Here is a 7,302-nt window from a genome sequence, read left to right on the forward strand (position 1 = left end):
TGGGGAATTTGAACACCTTGATTCATCCATCATATGAAATATAGTCTGAAAATTGATGCCAAGTGCATGTATATATTATATGGGTAAATAAACATGGGGGGGGGGGGGGAGAGGGAATGTTCTTCCTTGAACCATCCTATCCTATCAGAGCTTAATTATGGCATCCTGAAATTCTATAACCACCATTTATTGCAAACTAGATTACTTAAATAACAATCTGAAAGTGTAGCAATAAAAGCATAAGATAGCACTCAGATTTAACACATCAATCATACAGTTATGAAAGTGCTTTACAGGTGGGGGTGAGAACTAATTATAAATGGGGGGGGGGGATTTAAGTTAGAGCTGTCATATCTGTTTTTATCTCTGACTCAGTAGCAAGAGCTGCTTCTGCTCCCTAATGGCTCTGTTCCCAGGGCCGGTGCAAGGAAGTTTCGTGCCCTAGGCGAAACTTCCACCTTGCACCCCCCAGCCCTGCGGCAGCTCCCCACCCTCCCTCCACCCTGAGCCCCCCCAGCAGCAGTTTCCTCCCCTGCCCTGAGGCGCCCCCCCCCCAGGGAGCTGTGCAGCAGCTCCCCACACCCAGGCTCGGGGATCCATGTGGCAGCTCTGACCCAGGGGTTCCCCTGGGCTGCTGGCGGCACGCTGACCTGGGGAACCCCTGGGCGGCCGGGGACAGCTCAGACTCTCAGCGCAGCGGCCACTGTTTAAAAAAAAATTCGGGGTGCTGCTTTTTGGCACCCCCAAATCTTGGCGCCCTAGGCAACTGCCTAGTTGGCCTAAATGATAGCACCGGCCCCGTCTGTTCCAGCAATATTTTGGCAGAAGCAGAGTCCCAAAACAAATCATGCCCTCTCCCTCCATTTTGCACACTGTATTTTTCTATAGCATGTGACTACATTATTAAACATTTTTATCAATGGAATTAAGTTCACATATTTTAGCTAGAGTTACAGGATAAATTTCCAGGAAAAAAATATTGACCCTCAGTTCTTCGTTTGCCGAGTGATCAGGATTCTACACTGACTCTGTCTAGAAATCCAAAAGATATTGCTAATTGTCATTTACTGTCCTCTACCATTTTAAGATTTAAAACCCACTCTCTGAAGAACTATTTTCCAAATCCATTTTAAGGACCTTCATTATCCTTTCACAACATGCAAATGAAAAACAGAGTATTTATCTATACATTTGGGACCAGAACTGTAACTTTTAGCAACAATTTAAACTCTTAGATTTAACTCAGGAATTTAGTTGAGCCCTATAACAATTTGGATTGGGTCCTTAATGTGTATATCCAGGCAAATTAAAACTGAGTTTCTGGTCTCCAGCTTCTTCTAAATGCATGTCAATTACTTTAACCTTTGGGCTGTTAATGTGACCTAACTCAGCCTGACATCGCTATCAACCTCTTCTTTTTTTATTTTTAAGATCCTCGCAGTTTTTCTTGCACAATGCCTTGACTTCCTCTACTCTAACCCCTACCTTGATCTGCTCCATTCCACTGAAACAGCCCTCGCTAAGTGCTTGTCTACCCAAAGCCCAACTTTTTGCTGTACATCAGATAACACACCGTACAGAAGCCTCAGTAATAGTGTGCACAAGGGCTGGTGTGTCCTCTGTAAGTGCATGTCGTGTACACAAAGCAGTGGTGTGCTGTAGACTGAGGGCATAGCATTCTTAGAGGATATCCCATTGGCCTTTGCTGTTGTGTGTGCATTATGGGATGCCAGGCTGAAAAATCACTTTTTTAAATTCCATGATTCAGCTGTCTTCATCCTATACCTCCTTTATGGTTGGGCTAGGGCCATTTTTGAATTGCTGTTGGCCAGCATGGAGCCAAGTGCTCCATGACACTGTGCTGTCAGCTGCAAATATATAGAGGCTGCCTGGCCTGTATTTCAGCATGTAAAGCCAGATTAGTTTGACTTTGGACTTCACCATCTGCACCACCGAGCAGATGATATGGTGGCAGCAGCTCTGGCAGTGGAATTGGGATGTGGATGAGGAAGAAGAAGATCGCAAGCAATTGATAGTAGAGGACCAGTTCCGGAAGCATCTTCGGAGCATGCAGTGCCATTTCTGGGCTTGGAAAACCAGCGTGGATTGGTGGGAAAAGATCGTTCTGCAGACCTGGGATGACTACCTGCAGTGAGAGAATTTCAGGATAGAGAAGGGAACTCTTTTGGAAATCTGTGCTGAACTAACCTGGGAGCTGTAGAAGCAGTATACTGACATGCGATGCCCCATACTCATGAACAAGCTGATTACAACTGCCATCCAGAAGCTGGACACTCCTGAATGCAGTTGATCTGTAGTGAACCAATTTGGTGTGGTGAAATCAGCTTTGGGACCATTGTCATGCAGGTGTGAGATGCCATAGAAAAGGTACTGTTGCACTGGGTTAGAACATAAGAATGACCATACTGGGTCAGACCAATGGTTCATCTAGCCAAGTATCCTGTCTTCTGAGAGTGGCAAATGCCAGTTGCTTAAGAGGAAATGAACAGAAGAGGCAATCATCGAGTGATCCATCCCATCATCCACAGGCTAGGGACACGCAGCGCATGGGGTTACAACCCTAACCATCTTGATGTATAGCCATTGATGTACCTATCCTCCATGAACTTACCTAGTTCATTTTTGAACCCTGTTATAGTTTTGGCCTTCACAACATACCCTGGCAATGAGTTCCACAAGTTAACTGTGCATTGTGTGAAGATGTACTTCCTTTTGTTTTAAACCTGGGTGACTTCTGGTTCTTATGTGAAGGGGTAAATAACACTTCCTTATTCACTTTCTCCACACCCGTCATAATTTTAAAGTTACAAAGTTTGGTGATGCTCAGGAGGTTATTGATGGCTTTGCACACAGGGGATTTCCAAACTTTATTGAAGCAATTGATGGGATCCATGCATACTATTTTCCCCTCCCCCCACCATTAGGGCTTAGAATTCATAAACAAGCAGACTTATTTCTCCATGGTGCTCCAAAGGCTTGTTGACCACCATGGCAGGTTTATGGACATAATTCTGCATGGTCTGGAAGATTCCACAATGCTAGGATCTTTCAGAACTCAGCTCTATTTAAATTAATGGAGAAAGGACTGTTTATTCCTGGAAACACTGTGGTCATTACTCCTGGGGGACCCAGCTTACCACTCCGTTTCCCTGACTAATGAAGCTATTCACAGGCCTCTTGAACAGAAGGAAGGACCAGTTTAACTACAACCTTAGTTAGCAGGATGAGTGGGCAGTGCATTTGGCTATTTGAAAGGTAGATGGCACTCTATGGAATAGGATGGACACAGCAGAAAAAAAATGCCAAAGATTATAGCAGCATGTTGTATTTTCCACAATATTTGTAAGAGTAAGGAGGAAAGCCTTGGGCGTGAGCTGAAGTGCAAAAATTTGCTCAGCGGTTTGAGCAATCACCATCCAATACAAAATGCAAACAGCTGAGGGAATACTGTCAGTGGTGCCTAGTCTTATTTTGAGTTTCAGGCCTGAAATTGTGCAGTTGGACATCCAGCTGTTAACCCATATAGGTATGGGGTAAGGTGGAAGTATTTTGTGTAGTTCAGTGTTGTTTATGGTGGGTGGAAGTACAATGTTGGGGCAATTCCTATTGTACCTTGTGTCTTTGCCAACACGTTTGTAAAACCTTATGAATTAATGCAAATTATTATTTTAGGTGTAAAAATAACTGACTCCTTATAAATGAATTTTTAAAAATTATTATTAAACAACCTATTACGTAACAAACAAATGAAATACAAAAGTAATGCATATTGGAAAATCTTATCCCAACTATATATATAAAATGATGGGGTCTAAATTAGCTGTTACCACTCAATAAAGAGATCTTAGAGTCATGGATAGTTCTCTGAAAACATCCACTCAATGTGAAGCAGCAGTCAAAAAAGCGAACAGAATGTTGGGAATCATTAAGAAAGGTAATAAGACAGAAAATATCATATTGCCTCTATATAAATCCATGGTACGCCCACATCTTGAATACTGCATGCAGATCTGGTCACCCATCTCAAAAAAAATATTGGAATTCGAAAAGGTTCAGAAAAGGGCAACAAAAATTATTAGGGGTTGTGGAATGGCTTCTATATGAGGAGCTATTAAAATTGGGACTTTTCAGCTTGGAAAAAAGACAATTGCGGAGATAAAGGAAGAGGGAGGCAAGCGTCAGGACCCAAGTGCGCCCTGGGTGATCACTACTTCCCACCGCCCAACACAGATGTAATGAGATTGAGTAGTGCCCGTATAAGAAAAATTAAAACTATTGATTATTCCTCAAAAAAGGTTTTTAATGACTTTCGACTATAAAAGCAAGACAGACAAAATAAGAAAAGCAAGAACAAAGACCAGCACTGAATAAGGATTAATATAAATGGCAAGTTATACTGAAGACAAGCACAAGTACATGTAAAGTTATTATTCATTAGCTATTTACTACTATTCTTAACACTATAGTATCGATAAAACTTGAGATCAATTCTGCCCGAGCAACCAGACTTCTTTACACCATAATCTTACCCTGCATACCCCTGAGAATGCGTTACCCTTCAGTCGGCTGTTTTCCGCACTGGCCAGGTACAGACAGTCGTGAAGTGGACGGCCCTTCGGTTCAGGGGGTGTGGGTCAGGTTTCCCTTATGACCAAAACACACACACACCCGTGCCTTTGTACTTTTTATCTGATCTGTCCACCAGGTCTTAAAACAGACCGACCAATTAGGGTCAGCCAAATCTTTATTGTGGTTAGCGTTGTTGCCTTGGCTGTATAATTTATGCTTACTTATCTCCTTGTGTTGCTTTGACCGTATACTTACTTATTTTCTTGTAGCCAGTTATTTTAATTGTGAGACAAGCTGTGCCCGGGGGCACAATTTATCTCCTTTTATAGAAGTTAGAACGTGTTATCTGGTTGCAGTGCGTTTTGACCACAATTCTTAGCTTACTTCTGCAAAGCTTGCCCTCTTCACCTCTGCAAAGCATGCCCTTTTTACCTTTGCAAAGTGGAAGTTAGAGGCCTAACACTGACAATACCTTTGTTCATTTTAAGCTTGGCAATACTTTTGCTCAGAGATTAATCACAACAACTAAGGGGGGATATGATAGAGATCTATAAAATCAAGACTGCTGCAAAGAAAGTAAATAAAGAAGTGTTATTTACTCCTTCTCATAACACAAGAACTAAGGGGTCACCAAATGAAATTAATAGGCAGCAGGTTTAAAACAAACAAAAGGATGTATTTTTTCACACAATGCATAGTCAACCTGTGAATGCCTTGCCAGAGGATGTTGTGAAGGCCAAGACTAGAACAGGGTTCAAAAAGGAACTAGATAAGTTCATGGAGGATAGGTCCATCAATGGCTACAAGACAGGATGGGCAGGAATGGTGTCCCTAGCCTCTGTTTCCCAGAAGCTGGGAATGGGTGACGGGATGGATCACTTGATTCCCTGTTCTGTTCATTCCCTCTGGAGCACCTAGCATTGGTCACAGTCGGAAGACAGGATACTGGGCTAGATGGACCTTTGGTCTGACCCAGTATGGCCGTTCTTATGTTCTTCCACTGAAATGATAAACTAAAAAAAAAAAAAAAAAAAAAAAAAAAAAAAAAAAAAAACTTGTCTAATTACAAAGAACACTTTCATAAAACCAACAGTGAAAAAAAAACAGTAAAGTATAACAATGACGTGCAGGGCACAATGCAAGTGGGGTGTTGGGCTTAAAGTCACAGGCAAGTATACATCTTGGCTCTTACTCTTCTGTTTTGTGGGACTTCTGACATGGAAGTCAGAATTTAAATTTTAGAATGATAGAGGGATTAAAAGACTGTTGGGGTCCCAGGTGCCATAGTTCTTGGTGTCCTGGGCTGGGAGGGGAATATCCTCTGGGAGCAGTGGTGCAAGAGTAGGGCGGAAGGGGATGTTTGTTTACAGTAGTCTGTGCTGTCCAGGGGCTGCATAACATGGCTGGATGCTGGTCTGCAGTACAGTGGAGTTGCATCATAGGCGCATTTAACTTACGTGATTTTAACTATACGCACTAGGCAAAATAAAAGAGAAAAATAACAATTTAAATACTGTACCTGTAGTGTGGGCAATTCCGCCCGCCATTCCACTCAATGAGTGTTTGACTATACGTGATTTTCACTTTACGCACTGACTTCAGAACCTAACCCCCACGTAAGATGCGACTCCCCAGTACTGCATTGCTGGTAACATGCACTGCAACAGGGCCTTTTGGCTTTGCATTGCCTCTGCGTCTCCTTGTCTTTCTCCATACTGTCTTTGGCCATGGCAATGTTTTCTCTAGCACCTGCCATGCTATCCTTTGCCACTGCAATGATCTGCCTGGAAAGCTCCTGATCAGTTTCCCTCCCTGTCTTCAGTTATTGCTTCCACCTCTCCACTTTTTTTTTCTTTTTTTGACTCTAACGATGTCTGCAAACATTTAATCACAAGTTTTCCCATTTTCTCCCTCTGACATTTGTCAGCTGCTCAGCCTTACTCCTCATTATCTGGCCAGTGCAGTGCCATAGCTATGGGGTTATTTAAAAAAAAAAAAAAAAAAAAAGGCAAGCAGTTATTTGTTTATATTCTAGGAAGGCTGTGATAAGCATTCTTTTTTCATGCCTTTCTGGCTTTTCCATTCTGAGATTCCTCCCAGATTTGGGGGAATCTCAGAGACAGTAAGTGATGTGTGCACTGGGATTTTTGTCTGTGCTGTACATGCTGTGGGGTTTGCCATTGCGACTTGGAAGCTGGGGTGGGAATTATCTTCATGATCTGGGGATGGCATTGGGAATTATGTTCCCAGTCTGGCTTCGCTTTGCCTTGGAGGTGCTTATATGGTATAGGAGGGGTTATCAGGTGAATCTGGGGGTGAGCTTAATCGTAATCTCTACATCTCCTGTAGGCTGTCCTGACTCTGGATGATGATACATTGAGATGTGTGACTAGCTGTCTGTGACTGGCCATATTCAAAAAGGGCATACCAGCAAGATACACTGTGAAATGATTCACCAAGATGGTTGATCCTCTTCCCAACCCCCTCGCCCTCCCCCACCACCAGAAGTGGAAAGGAGTCATGAACTATACTGGAGAGAAAGGCTGTGCGACTATTCCTCATAATCTCCTAATAAAAAACAAGCAATTTCTTAGCCTTAAATTTTGCTTTATCTCCCCCACAGACATGTTGAAAGTGCAGAGAAAAATAGATAGGGTCCTGCAATGATTACTTGAAGCGTTCACTGATACCAGTCTGTAAGCACGCATGTTA

This window comes from Malaclemys terrapin, chromosome 7, assembly GCF_027887155.1.
Source record: "Malaclemys terrapin pileata isolate rMalTer1 chromosome 7, rMalTer1.hap1, whole genome shotgun sequence".
NCBI lineage: Eukaryota > Metazoa > Chordata > Testudines > Emydidae > Malaclemys > Malaclemys terrapin.